Raw genomic sequence first — 24,849 nt, 5'->3', positions numbered from 1 at the left:
AGTTTTTAGTGAACTTTATCAGATATTCCCACTTAATACTGAGTTTATGATGAAACCTCCTCAAATTAAACGAGTTTTGCATAGTTTCAGGTTTATACTGCCTTGATACTCCTAGGTTATAGTGATAAAGCAGAGGAATTAAATCTACAGGGACTGACTCTGGGGCCATTTGTCATCTTCTTGGTTAGAAATTACATACATAAACTAGGCTAAACAAGGTGTTTGTAACATTGCTTGATCCATTTGTTTTTAATCACCCCATATAGATATATTGTAAATTACTGGAAGAATATCATAAACAAAGCACTGGAATGTAGGATAGTGTATAGTTGTTCTCCTCTTCTGCCAAGCACATTTTCATTAAATATAATTTCTTCTGAGAAGATTCAAGAGCCCAACACCCGCCCCTGTTTTTCCCTTCCAAACCTTCAAAAAACATAAGAACCATTAAGACTACTATTGTAAGCAAAAGCAATTACCATAAAGATGAAAATTATGAGTGATATAAATTAGGAGGAAAGTTTGGAAGGTATTTCCTTTTTACCCCTAGTAAGTGGAATATAATTTTTCAAGCAAACCAAAATTACCTCTGTTTCAGTGTTGAACCTTGTTCCATAATAACAAATGTCAGGTAGAGATTTGAAATGGTGTTGGAAAATTTAAAAAAAAATGTTTGTAGCTGATTTAGACAAAAATAAATAAATAAAAATCCCGCTCTCTTCCAGAGAGCTTCATTTCAGGCACAGACTGAGAGTGCAATTTTCTTTGCTGCTTTTTTAATTATTTCGGGGGTGAGAGGGGGAGGAGACTCTAAATGGTTAAATGACTTTTTCACTTTTTAAAAGAAAAATGTTGAAAATTCCTAAAAGTTGGCTCTCCAGTTTGCCTTCCTGTGGTTGAATGGAGGGGAACATGGAGCAAGGAGAACTAAATATATAGAAATAAACTGCATAAAACCCTCAATAACACAAACTTGTTCAGTGTTTGATCACTTTTCATGTTTCATAGTCAGTTAAAATATGAAGAAAATACATCAAGGTCTTTTCATTTCTTTACCCCAGTACATAGCCTAGTTTTAATCATTATATTAATAAAACTCTGATACAGAAATTTCACCATTCATATATACTTTTAATTCAATAGATTGTCATCGATAGGCTGTGGCAAAGCCCTGCCATGCATATTATCCTGCACAATAGCTGGAAAGTAGGTGGCAGCATAGAACAACAGAGGGCTTGGCTACACTTGCAAGTTGCCGCGCTGGTAGAGGCTTTCCAGCGCTGCAATTAGTAACCGTCCACACCTGCAAGGCACATCCAGCGCTGCAACTCCCTGGCTGCAGCGCTGGCTGTACACCTGGCCAGGTTGGGGTGTAGCAATTGCAGCGCTGGTGATCCAGCGCTGCTCATCAAGTGTGGACACACACCAGCGCTTTTATTGGCCTCCAGGGAATAAGGAGATATCCCAGAAAGCTTTTAACTAAATTACTTCCTTTGTTTTGTTATGCAGCCTCTCTTTGTTTTGTTGTGAACTCCGATCGGAGCTCCGTTGAACTGCTTATCTAAAAAACAAACACTGATCACAGCAAACAGGAGCTATCTGTACCTGGCTGTGAACGATCAAATGAGAGGCAAGCAGTTTGCTTGACAGAGAAACAGCGTTGGATGCAGGCTGTTTGCAATTAAGACTAAGGGTTCGCGAACATTTTGTGATTTTTCAATCCAGGGAAGCTAACACACAGTGTTGGCTCCAAAAATCCACTCTCTCTATCTTCCCCGCTCCCTGTCACAGTACACCACAGGGAGTGAGTGAAACAGCGGGGAGTCCGTGTTGGAGGCAGGCTGTTTGCAATTAAGAGTTAAGACTAAGGGCTCGCGAACATTTTGTGATTTTTAAATCCAGGAAGCTAACACACAGGGTTGGCTCCAAAAATCCACTCTCTCTATCTTCCCCGCTACCTGTCACAGTACACCACCCTCCACCCCCCTCTTTTGAAAAGCACGTTGTTGCCACTTGAATGCTGGGATAGCTGCCCATAATGCAGCACTCCCAACAGCGCTGTAAATGCTGCAAATGTGGCCACATACCAGTGCTGGTAGCTGTGAGTATGGCCACACACCAGCGCTGGCCCTGCACAGCTGCACAACCAGCGCTGTAACTCCCAGCGCTGCAACTTTCAAGTGTAGCCAAGCCCAGAGTCTTCATTACAAGGGAAAATGGAGAAAAAAACTTTTTAGAGAAGGAAACTTTTGTTGTTGTTGTTATTACTTGCAAATGCTTCTTGAAAACAAAGAGCAGTTTTCACAGGCATTTCACTGATGAAATGATAGTTGGTATCGTTAAATAGCTACTGTGTAGCAAAAGGCAGGCTTATTTGCAGAGTTCCATTTTAACGTGTTTTTATGTCACTTCAGCTTGACCCTGCCTTGCATCCTTCCCAAGCATTTTTTGCTTTTTGATCTGCTAGATACTGAGCTTCACTTATCTTGCCTAAAAGCAAAACTGTTCCTAAGCTGAGGACAATTTCTCCCTCACCCTCATCTTAATGCTAACTAGGGACTTGGCACCATTTTCTGATACATCATCCTCCCCAGGCCTGTTTTCCAAATCTAGCTTTCAAAGTGTATATGAAATGATTGTTGGTAATGACAAAACCAGAGTCTGGAGAGATTACACAGGTTGCCATTTCAGCAACTGTCCATTAATACAAATGCTTTTGGTGTTAAGATCTCAGAAAACTCAAAGACAGAGGATCAAATATGCTATTTAATTAAAACATAAATGAATAAATAAAATGAAGGTTTTATGGTCAGAGTAGATTCCACTGACAGTTGGATACTTTTAAAAACATCTGAGTGTTAACTATCCTTTTCTCTCTTCTGCATTTCAGATCAGAGAAATAGAATGCTCAGAACTGCCATATTTCTGAGAGTATGTGCAATAGATCCAAGATCAAAAATTATCCAGATTATTCTCCAGTCTTTACAAAATAGGAGAACCCCTTGTAGACACAGTACTAATTGATATCTGAGCAGGGGGGCATGGAGCATAGCCTGTTGTGCATACTCAGTCTCAGGATATTATATAGAAAATGTGTGTGTGTGGAGAGAGAGAGATCAGTAAATATACATGAGCACATTTTTTTTAAATCCTTCTTCCAAACAGATCCTTATCTAAAGTGTAGGAACCATTAAAAAATTCACATTTGCCATTTTTTCCCACACAGCTACCAGAAATATCTCGCATTAAAAATATGCTGAAATACTGTAGTAATTCAGATACCACTATATTGTAATTGTTGGCAGACTATCTAACTCTGACAAATGCAATGTACAGGACAACAGCAAAGATTTGAGATGATTTAGAAACATTATCTCTGAGATCAGCCAATAAGCTTGCCAAAAGTGGGAATTCAGAAAAAGAGGAGGGGCACTTTTGTCCTTTCCATCATTAAATACCAATGAATTATTTGATCAACTTCTAACAAAAGCTGAAAATCCAACATGAAGGTTGTTCACCTGCATCAGAGAAGTAACTGCCAAAAAACCTTGAGAATTGTTTGGATGTTATGGTGGAAAACCAAGACAATAATTCACAAGAAATATATTTTATGGATCTTTGCCTTTTAATAGAATATTTATTAGCAGATTTTTGTAGCTTTAGGTACATTTGATGAATTAAAAAAATCTACAGGTTGTGAATAGTACCCTGCAAGTATTCAATACTCAGTGTTTCTCAGTCTGAGCTGTTGTGTTAAGGTACCATTCTGATAAATCCTAATGGTGGTGGTATTTTCATTGATGGGATAAATGCATAAGCATTTCCAAAAGCAATACAGTACATCCTAAAATTCAATCTCAGAAATGTTCACAGAAAACAAACACACATGGCTATGGTAAGTCCCTCATTAATCAGCAGATATCAATGTCTTTGTCAGTTTGTAAATTTCCAGTTCAGTTTTGCCTGATTTATCCTGGTAGTGATTTGTCTACAGTATCTGGTACCTCGGTTTTACTATAATTTAAATATAGTTTTTAATCAGACAGCTTGAACTCTTGCCTATTCTGATGTGAAGGCAGTATGGAACAAAACTTTCTAGCCTCACTCACTAAAATCTCCCCTGAATTCATTGTGAGTTTTGCCTCAGTAAATACTGCATGATAAAGCCTATAATTTGCATTGCACAGTCTTGAAAACATTTCAGCATTGACAATCCTGTTCCCCCACCCCACCCCTCATGTAGTATTCAGTGTCTTCAAAAATCCTCCTCTTAAACATCAGTTTATACTTTACTATAAGGTAACATGTTTTGCCATGGCTATACTTCTTTTTTAAATCCTTCTCTGTCGGTTGGAGTGTACACTTACATCTACCATACACTGGGAATTGATATATTGATAACGTTGATTTCTCTTACACTTTATATCATGTCCTAAGTATAGATTCCCTTCTGCCTCCACTTTATTTCTGCATAGCTTTATCAGCCTAGTGAGACTGAGCAATCATTTTCATGTACATCAGCTTAAGGGCGAGTGACTTTTGCTTGACATTTTCCTCTCTCCTTGTGATGTCTGCCTTGCTGCTTCGTGTGTAACTTTCATTTAAAAAAAAAGTAACATAAAGGCTCTTCGCTTTATAGGAAGTTATGAGGTATTTGAATAATTTCATATGTGAAAAAACAGTTCTTGCTTAACATGTTTATTTGGGGATATGGAAGTTTTTATTTTTGACTTGTAAAATCTGGATCCCACCTTCATTAGTTAAATCAGGAAATGAGGGTGTGACAAACAGGGTTAGTGGCTCACAGTCCACGCTTCAAATTATTGCTTTATATCAGAAATAAAATGAGAGGGGGAGTCAGGGGAGGAATGTGATTGGTCTTTTATCATTGGAAAATCACAATATATCTCTAGGTGTGGAATACAAGGGAAAAATCCAGTGGTAATTGCAGTTTGCTGTCATCTGTATAGCCTGTACCTCTGTGGACACCACCAATGAGCAAGGATAGGAGGAGAGTGTGTGTGACTTCAGAAAAAATGGAACTGATAAAAGACTAATGCTGAAAAAAAATTAAATATAAAAAATAGATTTAAAATAGCACTTTGCGGTAATGAGGGGAAATCATGACAGGAGTATAAAGCATAAAAAATATCCTTGGGGCATAAGTGAGATGATTAGAAATATCATTGAAGCCAAGGCATCTGTTTGAATCCTTTGTGAGGCACCCAGTTCACCCACATGCACACACAAATGAGGGCTCAGTTTACTAATGCTGCAGTTTGAACACTAAGCATAACATGCTTCGCATTTAAAGAACATACAGATTAAATATGAGGAGACTGTAAAACTGAGCAACTGGCAGTAATGATTCTCAGTGGGTTTAAAGGAGATCATATGTAAACAGGCAGCTGTCCAAAGTGAGCAAATGTTCATTATGGAAAATTTCCCATTAGGTATCTACTTTATACTGCTAAAGTGAAATGAAAAGTAATTTATTTTAAAATTGCTTATAGGGAATATAACATTAATGAGTAAAGATCAGTGGAAAGGTGACAGAGGTACCATTCTGATGACCTGCCAGAACAGATTTATTAAGTGCATGCATTTTTACAGACACACCTGAAAAGTATAGGAATCAGTGAGGCAGAATAGTGCTGATTCCCATGTGCTGTATGTAGATGTACAGTAATCTAACTTTCTCTTTTAAGGCCCTGATTCAACAACATGTACTTTAAGCACTTGCTTAACTTTATTCCTTTTCAGGAGTGAAGTTAAATGTGATTTTAATTGTAAACTTGTGCTTAAGTCTTGGGGCTTAAGTGCTTGCTTAAAGTTAGCAATGTGCCTAAGTGCTTTGTTGAATCAGGACTTAAATACCCAGATTTTGGGGGGGAGGGTTAGTTTACTGCTTGCTTGGTAAAATCCATTGTTAACAGAAGCAAGCCAGTACTAAAGGATAGGTCCAACACATTTTATATTATGTTAGTAGTAGTGTTTTATTAGTTCTTACAAAAGCACCTGAAAGTCTCCTCTGAAATTGTGGCCTCATTGTCCCAAGCACTAGAGAGAGAGAGAGAGAGAGAGAGATACACACACATATACACACAGTAAGAAACCTCTGAAGAGATTCCAACTTAAATAGACAACACAGAGAAGTGGTGGAAGAGAAAACAGTCACAGAAAGGTGAAATCAGGTTACAACCCAAGTCTCCTGACAAGAGCAAGTAGAAAAATCACACACTCTCTCTCTCTCTCTCTCTCTCTCTCTCTCTCTTTTTCATCAAAAAATGTTTTCTTTTGTTTTTGGGTGCAGATCTAATCCTGACTTTCAGTTTGGTGTCATATGTGCTAGACTATGGTGCCTCCCTAATTTTAGCAACAAGTTAATCAAGTAAAAAAGTGCTCATGTGTCTATGATGTTCTGACTGGGCCAAGAAAAAGTCACCTGACCAGTCAAGCTTTGTATTTCTATTTCTGTTTTTAGAAGCCCAGTTTCCTCTTGCTGTGATAGATGCTAAATCCCAGAGTGTGCTAGACAGGAGAAGTTCCTTGTAGTGAGTATGGAAACCCTGGTCTGGACTCCAGAGTTAAAGCTGAATTCCATTTTGCACTGAAGGGAGAGATTCATTATCTTTGCTTTGTATGAAAAATCCAACAAAATCTCCCCAAATTTACTACCTTAACTCTTTGAGTACCAAATGAATTTTCTGAACATTTACAAGTAAAAACATTAGTTTAAATGTAAACTAATTAATTAAAAATAAGTTATTTAAGGAATGTAACATAGGTATAAATCTCTTCTTTCTCATAACTTATCTTAATGAAACAACAGACACTTCAAACTTTCCATATTTTTTAAAGTAATTGAAATCTTGTGCATACTTGAAGAATATAAGTTGTAATTAAGGTACATTATTAACAGTTGTTGCCTCTGATTGCCTTAGTTTTCCCATCTGTACAATGGGGATGATACCTCCTTTATCAACACTTTGAGATGAAAAACTCTAAATAAGAGGCAGCTATTAATATTATTGGCTCAAGCCAAGACAGGCTCAAGTCAAAAGTTCAGATAACTCTTTAGGTGGGGTCATTGTGATACAACAATCACCAACCTTCCTCTGCAGCTTATTTGCAGGCTCTTCAGAGTTGAGATTTAATTTACAATTTACAGTTAAAGTTACACACACACACACAAATTCCAATGTGTTAAGGTAGGAAATTCACAGTTAAGGCACTAAAACAATCTTAGCTCTACCCTGTAGTGCCACAATGGGGGGAAATAAATATTTTTTTAAAAAAATCTTTAAAAATCAATGTAATCTAATATGGGACCACAGATATGCCTGAGTCATAATTCTGTGCTTATTATATGGCATCACTACAAGGCAGCATTAAACTAGTTTAGGTACCAACAAAATATGTTAAGGTAAAAAAACGAGGAGCTAAGTGTAACCTTAGAAGGGCTGTGCAAATAACGTTTTTTGTTTGTTTTTTTCGTGTGGTGGCTAATATATATAGTTAAATATTTATATAAATAATATATAGTTTTGGGTTGACACATAACAAAAGTATTGAGGTAAAAATCAGTCAAATGAACGGGATTTTGTTGTTGTTGAGTTTTGAACCTTAAAAAAAAAACCACACTTTGAAGCAAAATTAAAAACCAAAAGTCACTTTGAAGCAAAAATTATGTTTCATTTAGAAAATGTCTAAATATGGCATCTTGATTTTGGGGATTTCCCCCAAAAACAATTTTGTTGACTTGAACACAATTTCACAAAATGTTTCAGTAAACACATATATTCATTTTTGGTGGGGAAGAAGGGAAATTTGTCTGAAATTTTGCACAACAATAAACCATAACTCTGAATTCCCTAGGTTTAAAAATCTTGGTTACGTGATGTTTACAACATCCATATAATTTTTTTTTAACCATGAAGTTATTGATAAACTTAATTCCCTCTTAATGTAGGTTTTTGTTTTTGTTTTTTTTTTGGCAGGGGGCGGGGCGGGGCGGCTTTTCTTGAAAGTAGATCAGACTATACCAGAAATACAGAAAGATGGTCTCCACACAAGGCATTTCTACAAAACATCTCCTCTCTGAGGGCCAAACCCAACTCTACTGGAGTAAATATAAAGATTCCAGTTGCTTTTACTAGGAATTGGATTGGGCCCTGATAAAGACGCATTTTTCTTAACTCGGAGTATGCAAGAAACCTTCAATTTTATGGGCAATCTACATGAGAGGTAGATAATATCAATATATGATCTCACCCAAAATAGATCCATATTGAATTTGTTCTTGGACTATCTGTTTGAAACAGCACACTATTTGTTAGCACAGATCCTCTTTGTATTCTAAAAATGTCTTACAAATTATGAGTTGTTCTATTTATTAAATGTAAAAATATCATTCCTCTTCCACTTCACTCTTAAACAGATAGACAAGCTCGGATGGGAAGTTCACCCCACACCAGCCCTGAATTGGTTAAGGTGGCTTAGAAGGGGCACCTGGGGGAGAGTCCGGCTTGACTGATATGCACAAATTGAAGATGAAGCCCAACTGGGCAGAAGCAGGCTGGGCTTGTATAAAGTCAGGAAGTTGAGAGCAGAACAGGTTTTAGGGAGAGCGCCTGTGGTCACTCACTGGGCACAGAGAGGTGGACAGAAGGAAACCCTGGGGGGAGCAAAAGCCCTGGGATCCTAGTCCTATGGTTAGGGTTTACCCAGGGGAGGTGTAAGGAAGAAAGTCTGTGGAAGGCAGAGTTAGGAAGAAGCCCAGGAAAAGAGCAGCGAGGCTTGAAACAGTATAGACCTTGGCTGCTTATTGTAGGGTCCCTGAGTTGGAACCCAGAGTAGCAGGTGGGCCCAGGTTCCCCTACCAGCCACTGGGAAAGTGGCACAGACCAGGACTTTCAGAAGGTTGCCAGAGATGGCACAAGGGCAGATTGTCCAGTGGAACTTGGTTACTCTGGAAGAAGAAGAAGACTATATGAGACTATGTCATAGGTTTATTCCCCACTTTGAACTTTAGCATCCACAAGATGGGGACCTGCATGGACTCCTCTAAACTTAAATCCTAGTTTAGATCTGGTAAAGCTGCCACCAGCTAGAAATTCCAGTGTCTAGTACACTCCCTGTTCCCCCAAACTTTCCCTGGGGAACACAGATCCCAACTTCCTTGGATCTTAACACAAAGGGAAATAATCCATTCCCCCCACCTCCCCCTCCCTTAGCCATCTGTAGAGATCACCTTGATTCAAACTCCTTGAATCAAAACAAAGAGGGATTCCCTTTCTCCCATCCCTCCTCCTCTTCCCCTGAGATTCCAAACAAGGGAAGAAATCAAGCAGGTTCTAAAAAGAAAAGATTTTATTAAAAGAAAAAAAAAGAAAGTACACTAACTCTGTAACACCAGGATGAAAAAATATACAGGGTCTAGCTTATAAACTTGGAGAGACTCCCCCCTCCTTTCTCAGAATAATCAAAGTAACAGCATTTCTCCAGCAAACACACAATTGCAAATGTAGAAATTAATTATAAGACTAAACCGCCTTTCTAATACTCACTATACTGAATAGAAGAAAATACTTCAGGGAACTTGGAGAGCCTGGAAATACATCTGGCCCCTCTTAGATCCAAAGAGAGAACAGCCCCCAAACAAAGAATACAAACAAAAACTTCCCTCCACAGAGATTTGAAATTATCTTGTCCCTTGATTGGTCCTCTGGTCAGGTGTCCGTCAGGTTACTGAGCTTGTTAACCCTTTACAGGTAAAAGAGACCTTAACCCTTAACTATCTTTTTATGACAGACTATAAGAGCTCATGCTCCTGGGAGAATTCTGTGGCACTGTGCATGTGCAGAATTTATGTCCCCTGCACATTTCTTTGCTTCCCTGCAGAAAAATATCTTGCTGATGGGGAAGCAAAGGGAAGCCACAGAATGGCCATGCGACTCTCCCCAGCAATATGTTTTGGGTGCCCAGGGCAGCCAGCAGACAGGTAAATCACTGTGGGACATGAGGTGGGACGGGGAAAGACCTGGCAGGTGGATCCTACCCTGTGCTGGGCTCAGCTGCTAGTCCTGGCTGGGCTGGAGAGGACAAGCTGGAGGAAGCTCTGAAAACTCCCTCTTCCTCGCTTCCTGCACCCATTGCTCCTCAGCTGCATGGGGAGGGATCCCTGTACAAGGAGCAGCACCGCCATCTGCCTAAACCCCATGCATCCAGACCCCTTCATGCCCAGAGCCTCCTGCCGACCCCCCCAATGAGCCCCACTCCCCCTGCACCTGCACCACCCCAATGAGCCACCCATATCCAGATCCCTGCCCCACCTACTCCAACCAGCTGCACCTGGATCCCCACCCACTGAGCCCCACTCCACCAGCCTCTGGGGCCCTCACACCCAGAGCCCCTGCCGAGCTCTGTCCCTCCCGCCCCAATCCTCTCTGCTGAGCCCCAACCACCTTCACCTGGAGCCCCCTGCAGTCTGATTACCATGGCACCCAGAACCCCTGAACAAGCCCCTGGGCATGCAGATGCCCCCTGCATTCAGATACCCTACTGAGCTGCCCGCACCCAGATTGCCCCACACTGAACCCTCTCAACCCACAGCTGGATCCCCCCACACTATTCCGTCCACACTTGAATCCTGCCTTGCTGAGCCTGCCTGCTCACAGGGATCTGGGGCAGGCCCAGCCCTTGCACTGTGTGAGGGTTGAGTGCAGCCTCACTGCTGAGTTCATGTCCCGGGGTGGGTGGGAAACTGCACAGTGATCTCCCACCTCTGTGCAGCCTGTGGCCTGTGCTCCCTACTGCCGTGCTGGAGCCTCCACATTTATTTGACAAATAAAATTTGCATAATTTTAAAATATTGTGCATAGAATTTTAATTATTTTCACACATTTTTTTTGGAGCAGAATGCCCTCAGCAGCGTACATAGTGACCTAGCTGGAGGGCTCAGTTACAAAGAAGGAAGTGCTGTGAAGTACAGTAGCAGAGCAGGGCCAGATTAATGCAGGGGCTTCAGGGGCTGCAGCCCAGGGCCCCGGACTAAGGAGGGCGCTGGCGCAGCAGGGCTCAGGCAGGCTGCCTGCATGTCGTGGCCATACGCCACTCCCGGAAGCAGCCAGCTGCTGGCATGACTCTGCGGCCCCTGGCGGGAGGGAGAGCCGGACCCTGCCTGCAGCATCATCACAGCAGCTCCCACTGGAACCAGCCAATGGGAGCTGAGGGGGCAGCACTTGTGGGCACGGTCAGCAAACAGAGACAGACTGTCTTCCTCCCCCCAGGGGTGTGCAGAGACGTGCCAGCAGCCAGCTGCTTCCAGGAGCAATGTGGGGCCATGGCACGCAGGCAGGCAGCCTGCCTGAGCCCTGCTGTGCCACTGGCTGGGAGCCACCTGTGGTAAGTGCCTCCCAGCCAGAGCCTTCATCTTGCACCCCATCCTGCACCCCAACCCCAGGTCATAATCTCCTCCTACATCCAAACTCCCTCCCAGACCCTGCACCCCCTCCTGCACCCCTGCCCCAGGTCAAAATCCCTTCCTGCCCCAAACTCCATCCCAGAGCCTGCACCCCTCACCCTCTCCTGCACCCCAACACTCTGCCCCAGCCTGGAGCCCCTCCTGCACCCAAACTCCCTCCCAGAAAGAAACGAATATAACAGCTGTTCTAAGGGAAGAAGTCGGCTATTTTGACTTAACTATATTCTACATGTTTTAAGACTGAAATGTCACCACAGATGACATTATGTTAATTAAAAGGCAAGTTTAGTATAGCGTTAATAGCCTTGATGCCATAATTGTGATCATTTTGTTTTAAATTAAAAAAAAGACTTGTATACAAGGGCCCCACAAAATCTAATAGCCCTGAGCACACAAGAATGTTAATCTGGCCCTGGAGCAGAGACCTCTTTAGCAACAGAGTGATTAATGGGAGGGAGCTCCAAACTGTGAGAGTGCTAATCCTCACACACAGCCATAAGCAGGCACCACAGTTCTGAGTGGGGTTCCTATTTATCTCTGTTCCTCTGCAAACAAATGACAAGTCTGTGGTACAAATGAAGTTGATAGGAGAGGGCTATCTTAGAAGAACTCCTGCTGCTTTTACTGGCAGTTGGGCAAACCCTCCCCTTGTGATTAAAAACAAGCCCTTATGGCTCAGTCATTCTGATTCCCTCAGTTGCACAAACTCCTCCACATCCTTCTACTGGCATGTATCCCAAGACTGACCTGAGCAGTGCCTTTCAAATGACCTTTGATCCAAGAGACTTCTCTCATTTTAGTTACAATGTTATCTATGTTCCTCACAATGGTGGTGTCTCCTTATTTTAACTGTGGAATGTTATTTACATCAGAAATATTTAATAATACTTAAAATGAACCATGCAGCATTTTAAGTTTCTTGTGTGAATAATGGTTTTACTGTTCTCATTTTGGGTCTTTATCACATGTTGCATCCCACATTTGGGTCTTGGCTGGTATAAATATGGTCTGCAGGTTATGCTTTTGGCAGGCTGAAATGGGCTCAGTGTGTTATGGAAGTCTATCTGTTTCCGTATGCATCTTGCTGTGTACTAAGACTGGCCCGTGGTATCTGTAAATCTTTCAAAAGGTGGGGGGCACTCATTTTCAGTGGTCCCTCAATGTAATGAAAATTAAAAGTGGATATAGTGTTTCCAGTTTTGAGAAGAATCAAGGAATTCTGCACACTTATAACCCACCAGACTTTTGGCCCTGAGGCCAACAAAAATTTAATGGATGACCTGTTCTGTACATAAGCAGAATTCAGTTTTCCAGGCTGTTATTCTGACACTGTTTGCAGTCATTGAAATTTATTTAAAAAATTAAACAAACAAACAAACAGACAAAAAAACCCTGTGATTTGTAAAGGAAATGGTAACAGACCTTTAACTGTAGTATCACTTGCAGGCTTTGATATAATGACTGCATAAAAGTAAACAATGCTTAGGCTTTTATTACTATAGCAGCCTGTCTTCAGGATTTTTAGACCAAAATCCTGAAGGCTATAATAATTACACCTAAGTGTTCCCAGTGTATTTGCAAGTGCTTCCTTTAAAATGAACAGATTTTTGCCCTTCAGGTCTACTCAAGTTGCACTCACTTTAATTAGTGACACACATGGCTTAATTTGACACATTCTACATGTACTTTTACAGATATTTAAACCAAGCAAAGCTCTGTGTAATCAAAGAGTTTTAAAGGTGGCTCTGTAGTGACAGACTTACAGGTGACTGTTCTTTCATCAAACAGGAAACTGGCCTTTTGAAGCAGGAGGAGATTGACCTTCATAGCATGACCAGTTGTATCTTTAAAGTGGAGGTGACCTGGTGTAGAGAAGACAAGTTTGGGCCAGGTGAAAGCAAGGTGTCTTGATTGGATCTGATTAACTTGGACAGACACATAAGGTAACTGGCCTTTGAGATCTGGGCAATTACATGAGGGGGATTCCTGATTAGATACGGCTCCTCTGAAGGTGGCTTGTTGAGAGTTCACTGGCCTCTTTCTTATCACTGTGGCATCTTGCCCACCATTTTATCCATTTGTTTTGTGAGCTGAATGGCTACTGATTTTCAGAGTCCCAATGTCCATGTTGCTATGCTTAGACTTATATATGCCTGCCTTCTTATTAAGCTATTTATTTTTCTGATTGAATGACTGTTGGGTCCTTTGAGATTTTTTGTGTTTTGTGGCATAATGTCTTTCATCTATAAATAGATCCTCTACTTGCTAACAGTTTGGTTAGGTTTTGCTTGGACAGTTATTTATATTCTCCAAGCCTAATAGTCTTTTTTCTTTGTCACAACTTTGTAATAGATAGCCACTTCCAAAATGTGGAATGACAATGTATAATTGCCTTCCAAGCCATACAAGCAATTTGGAGACCAGGTTAGAAGCATCACTTACAGTTTAAGGTTTAAATATTTAAACAGGTTAATGGGGGAAAGGGATATGCACCTACACTATGCCCCAATTGTATCATGCATTCTTGCTTTATTACACTCATGTTGAAGCCTGGAAGAGGGACTTCATAATGGTTAAAGGGATCCTTAGGGAAGTGGGGAAGGGGAACATTGATGATGCCCCATAGGCGATCACCCATAAAGTGGGGGAAGAGTGTTTTGATTATGACGAGGTAGCCTTAAGTCAGAACTTCAGTGTGTATATCAGTATTATGATGTAAATTAGTCTGGTGAGAGCACATACATCTAGAGTGTTCATTTTCATGCTTGTTTGATTAAGTTGAGACCTTGTTTTTCTATAAAAATCATGTCTGTCTGTCAGTCAGGATATGTCAACAGCAAGCTGAAGAAATACTTTTCCCCAAGATGATGCAGGGCCGGCTCCAGACCCCAGTGCGCCAAGCGCGCGCTTGGGGCGGCATTTTCCCTGGAGGGCGGCAGGCAGGTCTGGCGGACCTTCCGCAGTCATGCCTGCGGGAGGTCCACCGGAGCCGCGGGACAGTGGACCTCCCGCAGCCATGACTGCGGAGGGTGCGCTGGTCCCGCAGCTCGGGTGGACCTCCCACAGACATGCCTGCGGATACTCCACTGGAGCCGCCGGACCAGCGAACCCTCCGCAGCTGCGGGAGGACCACTGGAGCCGCGGGACCAGCGGATCCTCCGCAGTCATGCGTATGGGAGGTCCGCTGGTCCCCCGGCTCCGGTGCACCTCCCGCATGCATGACTGCTTGGGGTGGCCAAATTGCTAGAGCCGCCCCTGAGATGATGTCACACGGAAAGAAAGATAACAAATCACTTGCTGAAAGAATACAATGCAGTGTTCTTTTTCCTAGAACTATGTTGGATTAAAATGGTTTATTATTTGAAGGAAGACTTTTAAAAATTGTAAGTAATTGTTTTAATGTATTACTGAAGTTCTAAATTTAAACTAAGACACCGAAAAGAATTTCCACCTCCACCCATCTCCTATGACCAGTTTAGGACCCACAAACGGGAGTGAATACCTTATTGGACTCACAAGAGTGTTTCCTTCTTTCTCACTAGTTTTGTCTCTTTGGACGTCTGTACAATAAGTAGAACATTCTTCGTGGTTCTTTTTCTTTATTCATGAGCTCTCATTCTACTTAAAGAAACACAAGCAAACTGTTGCCTTTTGGAATGCTAATAGAAAATAAGACATTACTACACATCAACAAGAAGCTTCTTTATAATTTTTCTTCTATACAGGTATAAATGTATATAATAGTAAGAGATTTATGATAGTAAGAGATTTAAGAGTTTTTAAAGGAGTACTGTTCTGTCTATGGAAAGCCTAATAGAATATCAAAGCATATTTAAATCATAAAGAACGAGGAGTACTTGTGGCATCTTAGAGACTAACAAAGGTATTTGGGCATAAGCTTTTGTGGGCTAAAACCCACTTCATTGCATGCATGCAGTGGAAAATACAGTAGGAAGATATATATATACACTAGGGATTGGCAACCTTTGGCACGCGGCCCACCAGGGTAAGCACGCTGATGGGCTGGGCCGGTTTGTTTACCTGCCATGTCCACAGGTTCGGCCGATCACGGCTCCCACTGGCTGCAGTTTGCTGCTCCAGGCCAATGGGGACGGTGGGAAGTGGCACAGGCCAATTCTGAAGTTTCTTGTTGGGGTCTGTTTTTGAAACTGCAGAATTCGAATTAAATTGAAAACTGGACACCATTAAATTAGGCTTAAATAAAGACTGAGAGTGGATGGGTCATTACACAAAGTAAAAACTATTTCCCCATGCTAATTTTTTTCCTACTGTTACTCACACCTCCTTGTCAACTGTTGGAAATGGGCCACTGTTTTTTTCTCCTGATAATAGCCCACTTTAATTGATTAGTCTCATTATAGTTGGTATGGCAGCACCCATTTCTTCATGTTCTCTGTGTATATATATCTTCCTACTGTATTTTCCACTGCATGCATCCGATGAAGTGGGTTTTAGCCCACGAAAGCTTATGCCCAAATAAATTTGTTAGTCTCTAAGGTGCCACAAGTACTCCTCACTCTTTTTGCTGATATAGACTAACACGGCTACCACTCTGAAACTTAAATCATAGTTTATATACACAATAGCAAACATGTTTCTTTTCCTGCATTCTCTCTAATGTTGATTGGGGCCATACAGTTCCAGTTATTTTAGAACAATGAATGGGTGATTGACATTAAAAAAATACAGTTTACTTCACTGGGGTTGCCACCTTTGGATAGACATCAAAATATAATGGGCTGTAGAAGTATTACGTTTCCAATTTAATGAACCAAACATGTTCCATTTTAAAGAAGAAAGATCCCAGTATGCTAAATTATGAGAGGAATGCCAAACCATAATTCTACATATGCTTTGTGATAGCTTTGCTTATCAGGAAAACTATAGCATAGTGAGGATAAATTAATTACCTAAGTAACATAGCAAGTCAACAGGAGAATTAGGAATAGAACCCTCTGACTCCCAGCTCACTGCTTTAATTATATTCACTAAATATCCAGCTTGCCCTTCTGTTGAGGTTGTTTTTGGGGGGGTTATTTTGGATATGAATTAAGTGTTCTTGATTGAGATGATTCCAGCTGCAGTTATGTCTCTGAGATTATATTAAGGTAAATAGGATGCAGTGGGAGAGACATTACAGATTTCTTTTAATAACCTAAATGTTGTAACCAGGTTCTTATTTGTAGGCTATATTTTGTTGAGTTGGGATTAGTTTTTAGAAGAGCAAAAAAAGAAGAGATGCTTTGATGTGTTTGGTTACGGTCCTTGTTCTTAAACAGATATGTGTCTTACTGTCACAAGGTTGATTAAAGTAAAGCTCAGCAAATGTCACTCCGGTCTCCTTGCTCTGCGCTAACCAGTCTATTTTAAAAATGCATGCATTCAATTGTCAGCAGTATTAGCATCCTATGAATTTGTTTTATAGGATTGATGCTTGGCAACAGAGCTTATCTGAATATTTCTACTTTGTTAAGAGGCAGTCTCAACAATCTGTGATATGCCAAACCTGATGCTACACACAGTTGTCATTTGTACAGTGATGATAAGCTATAAAGTGCTATGTTGATGCTGCCTGTTTGTCTAATGTCAGAGTTAAGGATTCACTTTTTTGAGGCCAATTTGACTACTGTGACAGGGTCAGGCCAGGTGGCTACAAGAGAGTGGTGGAAGGTAGTTACATTAGCTCCAGGTTAAGTAGGCCCCTTTTCCCTGGGTAAGATAACAGGGACTATTCCAGAAAACTCAGGAACTTTCTAGAACTAATCAAGGCAGGCAGGCTAATTAGGACACCTGTAGCCAATTGGAAAGTTTCTAGAATTAATTAAGGCTAATCAGGACACCTGGTATAAAAAGGCTCACACTCCAGTTAGTGAGATGTGCGTAAGGAGCTGGGAGTGAGAGGACATTCTGCTGGAGGACTGAGGAGTACAAGCGTTAACAGACATCAGGAGGAAGGTCCTGTGGTGAGGACAAAGAAGGTGTTGGGAGGAGGCCATGGGGAAGTAGCCCAGGGAATTGTAGCTGTTGTGTAGCTGTTCCAGTAGGCACTCTAGCCAGCTGCAGTCCACAGGGCCCTGGGCTGGAACCTGGTGTAGAGGGCGGGCCCGGGTTCCCCCCAAAACCTCCCAACTCCTGATGCAACACAGGAGGATCTCTGAGGTTAGCTAGATCCACCAATAAGCACAGGACCCACCAAGGTAGAGGAGGAACTTTGTCACACTACCTTGAAATCTGAAATTTCATCGTGCTTCAGCCCAAAGAGGCAGAAATACCAAGAAAAGTTGGATAGTCGTTTTGAATAGTGGGATTTTGGCCTCATGAAATCAGAAATGTGAAATAAATCACTTCCAGTTTTGGATCAGAGCTAGTCCTGATCATAGGCTTGGAATTTAGATCTAGGACTTTGAATATTGATCTTCCCCTGACTTTTTGATTCAAGTGGTGAAATCTGGCCCTATCCAAGTCAGTAAGATTCCTAAGAATACATTGTTAATCACTAAAGAACATTATAGATTTTCTCGGTTTCATCATAATTCAATAGTGTATAAAGAGAAACTATCTTAAAGTTTCAGAGGGGTAGCCGTGTTAGTCTGGATCTGTAAAAGTGGCAAAGAGTTCTGTGGCACCTTATAGACTAACAAACGTATTGGAGCTTTCGTGGGTGAATACCCACTTCGTCAGATGCATGTCGGATGCCCCCCACAAAGTGGTTATTCACCCGTGAAAGCTCATGCTCCAATATTTTTGTTAGTCTATAAGGTGCCACAGAACTCTTTGCCGCTTTTATCTTAAAGTTGAGTCAAGTTTCTTTTAGAAAAGTTCAGGCACTTCAGTTTTTGGCAGTTCATATTATACTGCAGTGTACATTAATTAAAAGAATGCAAAGTAACATCAGAAATTGGTAATATTGTCAGATGTTCTCTTTATTCTGTTGTAAAATGGCATATAGAAGCCTTAGCCACATCCTCCCACCACCAAAGTCTCAGTATATTCCATTTTTAATTACAAAAAAGTTTGATTTCTAGCACCAACATTATAACTTTCAGATTGCATGTTAAAAATAAAGTTTGAGCATTAACAAAACAGAAAAGCTCAGTGAATCTTTAACACTCTCTTCTTCTGTTGCCAACTATAAATGTGTCTTTTAGCTCTTGTTATAGAACCTGCTTTTATTCCCATTGGTGCTAATGAGAAAACTCACATTGATTTCAATGAACTGCGATTGGGCTCATAATTTATATCAGGTGAAAATGTATGTATGCTATTTTTCACTAGATTCTCTTTCCATTTACTGTACTACTATCTCTATAATAGATGCATCATACTTGGAAATTCATACTTTTATATGGTGCTTGAATAGCAACTGTGTAATAAGAGTAGCTCTTGGGTTATATAAGTGTTGTTCAGACAATTGCATCTCTTGAGTGGAAAGAGTAATTGACTTAAACTTTGAAATATATAGTTGACATATTAATTGCTACAAACATGACAAGTTTGATTTCATTACCTGAAAAACAGTTGGGATTTGTAAAGAAGTGTGCATTTTATAAAACAAGGATCTTAGGAAAACCAAGCTTCCAATTTTTAATAATGTAAAATTTAGATAATGCTTTAGCTGTGAAGAATGTTTTTAAACCACAATACTTTCTGTAGCGCATAAATACTATACAAATGATTTATGTATGTCCAGTGCAGGTACTGCATAGGAAAGGTATAGAGGGACCGGATAAATGGCTTGGAAAAGGACTTAAAAAGAGGTGTTTAGTAAAGGAGGGAATGGGGTGGGAGGCAGCTGGGGACTCCTATAATTAGTATGGCAAGGAGCCAAACCCCATTATTATAGCCCACCTTAACCCTCCTAAGAGCAGGGGTGGATGGTAAGGTTCCAGCAATGGATTTGCTGAAGGGACCTGGATGGAAAAAGATGGGGAGCTGGTAAAAGCCCCCTGGGTAATTGTGGAATAAACATGGGGTTACCTGCACTGTACACTTTTGTCTGCCGGGTAGTCCCAGACATCTAATAATAAAGTTGCGGCTTGATTAAATCCCTGTCAAATGTCTCCTTTCCTTCTTTAGGTACTGCCAGACATTACTCCAATTGAAGTCTTATTGGCACGGAGTAGAGAAGAAGAACTATTTCTAGTATCTTGCTTACAACACTCTTGCTAATACATCCCAGAATGATGGTGGGTTGTGTTTTTTTTGTTTGTTTGTTTGTTTTTTTGCAACTGTGTTACATTGTTGATTCATATTTAGCTTATGATCCACTATAAACCCCAGATCCCTTTCCATAGTACTCCTGCCGAGGCAGTCATTTCCCATTTTGTATGTGTGCAATTGATTATTCCTTCCTAAGTGGAGCACTTTGCATTTGTCCTTATTGAATTTCATCCTATTTATTTCAGACCAATTCTCCAGTTTCTCCAGATGATTTTGTATTTTAATACTATCCTCCAAAGCCCTTGCAACCCCTCCCAGTTTGGTACCATCCACAAACTTCATAAATGTACTCTCTATGCTATTATCTAAATAATTTATGAAGATATTGAACAGATGCAGACCCAGAACTGATCTCTGTGGGACCGTACTTGATATGTAAGCCACTGATAACTACTCTCTGGGAATGATTTTACAGCCAGTTATACATCCACCTGATTGTAGCTTCATCTAGGCCAGGGGTCGGCAACCTGCGGCTCCCGGCTCGCCCGGGGAAGCACCCTGGCGGGCCGGCCCGGTTTGTTTATCCGCCGCGTCGGCAACTTCGGCCGATCGCGGCTCCCACTGGCCGCGGTTCGCGGTCCCAGGCCAATGCGGGAGGCAGGAAGCGGCGCGAGCCGAAGGATGTTCTGGCCGCGGCTTCCTGCCTCCCGCATTGGCCTGGGACCGCGAACCGCGGCCAGTGGGAGCCGCGATTGGCCGAAGTTGCCGATGCGGCGGATAAACAAACCGGGCCGGCCCGCCAGGGTGCTTCCCCGGGCAAGCCGGGAGCCGCAGGTTGCCGACCCCTGATCTAGGCTATATTTCCCTTATTTGTTTATGAGAAGGTCATACAAGACAGTATCAAAAGCCTTCCTAAGGTCAAGCTTTACCACATCCACCTCTTCCCCCTATCCACAAGGCTTGTTACTCTGTCAAAGAAAACTATTAGGTTGTTTTGACATAATTTTTTCTTGATAAATCCATGTCGGTTGTTATTCATATTTTAGGTGTTTGCAAATTGATTACTTGAGTATTTGCTCCATAATCTTTCCAGATACTGAAGTTATGTTGACTGGTCTGTAATTTCCCATGTTGTTCTTATTCCCCTTTTTATAGATTAGGACTATATTTGCCCTCTTCCAGTCCTCTGGAATCTCTTCTGTTTTATGAGTTTTCGAAGATAATTGCTAATGGCTCAGATATCTCATCAGTTAGCCACATGAGTATTCTAGGATGTATTTCATCGGTGACTTGAAGACATCTTGTCAAAGTAATTTTTAACTTCTTCTTTCCCTATTTTAGCCTCAGATTCTACCTCACTTTCACTGGTGTTCACTATGTTAGCCATCCAGATAAAAACTGAAAACTGAAACAAAAATGTTAATTAGCATTTCTGCCATTTCCACTTTTTCTGGTATTGGCTTTCCACTCTCACTAAATAATTGGCCTATCTTGTCCTTGATCTTCCTCTTGCTTTTCATGTATTTGTAGAACATATCACTTGTATTGGTTACCATGAGAACAGGTGCCTTGCTTTAGCTGACCATAAAATATGGCCTAAGGTATGGTTAGGTTGCTTAAGAGCATAGGAGTTATATATATATATATATATATATATATATATATATACACACTTATATATAAAAAATCAGAATTGACTATAGTCTCCCTCAAGGTTTATAGGCTTAAGAATTTTTTGTTCAGACAGTTAGTGTGAAGATTTTATTCTATAGTAAAAGCTGCATATGCAGTTGGATTAAAACTCAAACAATACAACTAACCACAACTGGAACTGAACTCCAGAATTTTTTAAATTACAAACATAAACTATTTTTATTCCATACTGAATTATACTTTAAATCCCTTACCTAATTTGTTGCTTGTATTAGAGTAGCACACCAAGGTCTTACACAGAATTGGAGTCCCACTGTGAGAGCACTATACAGATACAGTCTCCATCCTGAAGAAGCAACCATTTAGATTAAAATATTTTTTAAATCGCTCTTTTACTTAGATGCTCGTATCTGTACTGACTATACATGTCAGTTATCACATGGTTTTGGCATGATAGAAAAGTTTGAGTGATAGTTTTGTTCCTCTGAACACCAAAGATAGCAGAGAACAAAAGAAGTCCATCCAAACATGGAGTTGCCCATTGGTCTGTGGTGAACATATTAATAAATGTAACATGTAAATTATATAAACATGGAACACTAAGACATGGATTACTGCAGGGCCGCCGGGGGGGGGGCAAGTGGGGCAATTTGCCCCAGGCCCCAGACCCTGCAGGGGCCCCCATGAGAGTTTTTTGGGGGCCCTAGAGTGGGGTCCTTCACTCACTCCAGGGGCCCCGGAAAACTCTCGCAGAGCCTGGGCCCCCGGAGCTTCTTCCTCTCCGGGTCTTTGGCGGCGGGGAGTCCTTCCACTGACCCCCCACAGCCGAATTACCGCTGAAGCGGGACCCGCCACCGAAGTGCCGGGTCTTCAGCGGTAATTCGGCGGTGGGGGGCCCCCGCCGCGGATCTTCAGGGCACTTCGGCGGCGGGTCCCAGAGCGGAAGAACCCTCCGCCGCTGAATTATATAAACAATTATCCAAATATGAACTAACGTGATGGTGTGCAAGGCACAAGTTTGGGCAAGCAATAGGCTAAAATATATTCACATAAAATTTTGTTGAAAAACAAATTTATAAACGTTAAAATTATATAAAATATTAGTCAAGATGATTCATGAACAGTGTCTATAATTTTCAAAAGTAAATGTATCAGATTAGTGAATTTATTTGAATGGATTCTCAATGTACAACATCAGACCTGCAGTATAAGTGGCCTATGAGAACTTTTCATTATGATTGTTCAGTCACATTTTAATTAACATGTTACATGCATTTAGATGAATGTGTGATCAGTGAAATAAATGCAGTGGTGTCTATTTCTATGTGTAATGCTCCAGGTATAGAGCATTGTGTCAACCCAAGAGGTAACTTTTATTCAAAAAGTTAAAATCACCTGCAGATAGGCGCTTAAAATAAAGAGCCTTGTTGGCTACAGGGTTGCTAATGTGATACTATAACAGAAAACTCTTTTTGATAGGTTTTTAGAACACCAGAAATCGTGGATGTGAAACTCGAATTGTTCAACAGCAAAGTCAGCTTCATTAGGATTTAGGCCAGAGCCAGTACTGCACTCAACCTCACTTATGAGTATATTTCAGACTTGTGTTATCCTTTTTAGTATGTGGTTGCTTATTGGTTTTGGAATATTGTTTAAAATGAAATATGGATATTATAAATTCATATAATAAAAAGAAGGATCCCAAAAAGATCATTACCATTTCCTACTAGTCTGCCTCTCTCTCCCTGTATGGGTTATTTTTAAAATGAAATGCCTCCCTCAATATGGATTTCATTATCTCTTTACCAGCTGGTCACTTACGAACTTTCACTCTCTTTTTTATTATTCACACATATGGAAATGAAAATAATAATACTGTATTAGAAAATGATTTAAAACAAATCTGTTTCTAATTGAAAATGCTTCGGCTGGATTAGCAGCAGCTTTCAGTAACTCTAAGAAAGGTCAGGCATCTTTTAACTACTCCAGATTTTATATTAGGGAATAAGCATTAAAAATGTCCCAATTTGTAGTACTGAAAGGTGCAACTGGATCATTGTTTTCATGTTCAGGCTGGCATTTTTAATATTTACCAGAGATGGCACTTTCATGTGAACATGGGAAGAAAATAAAACAGGAATGAAAACTATAACTACCCTGGCAGAAACTAAAGAGATACTGAACAATGGCCTGGTTTTCATTTTCAAAGTGGCATTTTTATGAGTATTTCCAATCTGCAATATCAGTAAAAAATATTTTCTGAATAGATTTGAAGTTGCATCAATTTTTAACAAGTTTTGACTGAACAGGTTGACGTAGGGATATGACATCATCCGTGGATTGGTGGTTTCCTGACTGTTGGACCATCTTGAATGGGAATTTACATCCTGCAGAGTACACTAGTCTTAATACAGGAAAAAAATTATATGCTTTCTCCGATGGGCAGCATCCCGTTCAAGTGATCATAACTAAACTCAGCAAGAGGAGAGAGCAATTCTGCTCTCTGTGTAGATTAATTAACACCATGACACACAGTGTAATTTAATTTATCTGATTAATTTAAAAGTGAATATTTAACATTCGCAAATAAAAATGTAAAAATTACTTAAAGTAGGTACTTAAGTTACCCAGATATATCTGAACAGAAAAAAAAATCCTTAGTCATTCTTTTTTTTTAAAACCCCTTCTCCCAACATTAAAGTCCTGTCTTCATGTAACAGGTTATAGAGCTCAATTGTTTATCATTATATAGTGAAGACCATGAAAAAGCTCCTTTTAACTCACAGTAAATTGACACAGATCAATGTAATCTAAGGGAGCAATTTAGTGCCACTTTTTTTAACAGGGCAGTTGATGCCAGATATAACTATAGCCAAGGCATGCACTCTTGCCTGCTTTTAAACGGTCACATTTGCTGCATTCTATAGAGCCTGCGGTGCTTTCTTTAGAAGTAGGATGATTCATATGTACAGCTCATCAGGGCAGCATTGCAGCTAGTTTCATGTCGAGCAGATATATAAGGGGAGTTGCATGATGCCAACAGTGGGAATGTTTTGTCATCTCTGGTTTAGTTTGATGTTTTATCCTTTCAAGTGGAGAGATAATTCTGAACTAAATCCTGGAGAGTCAGTGATTGTGGCTGAGGTTGGAGCTAATGCAGTCACTTTGTTGTACAATGTAGGTGAGAATTAATGTAGCAGAATTCTCTGATTGCTGGGCTTTGGAGACTTAGAAGCTAGCAAGGCCATAGATGAGGAAGTGGTGGTGAAGGTAAGAGTGGGTAAAGGCACAGATGGGGATTTCAGGAAAAATGAAATCAAGGCTGGGCATACATGGATAATGTTCTGGATTTGCAGAACTAAGAAATGTCTGAGGAGGTCATGGTAAGACGATATTATGGCTGGTAGAGGAGAAAAGGCATGGATACAAAAAATAAGGTAGAAGATTGTCATCTTCTTGCCTTGGAGAAGCACTGACTGACTTTTGCTGATGAAAAGTGAAATGAAGCAGAGAGTAGACAGGGATATGTT

At 40.7% G+C, this 24,849-nt stretch overlaps 1 long non-coding RNA gene across 1 annotated transcript; it reads left to right on the top strand.

The window, feature by feature from the left end:
- The first annotated feature begins 13,278 nt into the window (after positions 1 to 13,278).
- Positions 13,279 to 22,926, top strand: LOC123377120. The gene is made up of 3 exons (XR_006582094.1): positions 13,279 to 13,428; positions 19,583 to 19,692; positions 22,799 to 22,926. It is a non-coding gene; the product is annotated as an uncharacterized LOC123377120 (long non-coding RNA).
- Positions 22,927 to 24,849: the final 1,923 nt, after the last annotated feature.

This window comes from Mauremys mutica, chromosome 9 (assembly GCF_020497125.1).
Source record: "Mauremys mutica isolate MM-2020 ecotype Southern chromosome 9, ASM2049712v1, whole genome shotgun sequence".
In the NCBI taxonomy this organism is placed as follows: Eukaryota; Metazoa; Chordata; order Testudines; family Geoemydidae; genus Mauremys; species Mauremys mutica.
This window is presented reverse-complemented; position numbering and strand designations above follow the sequence as displayed.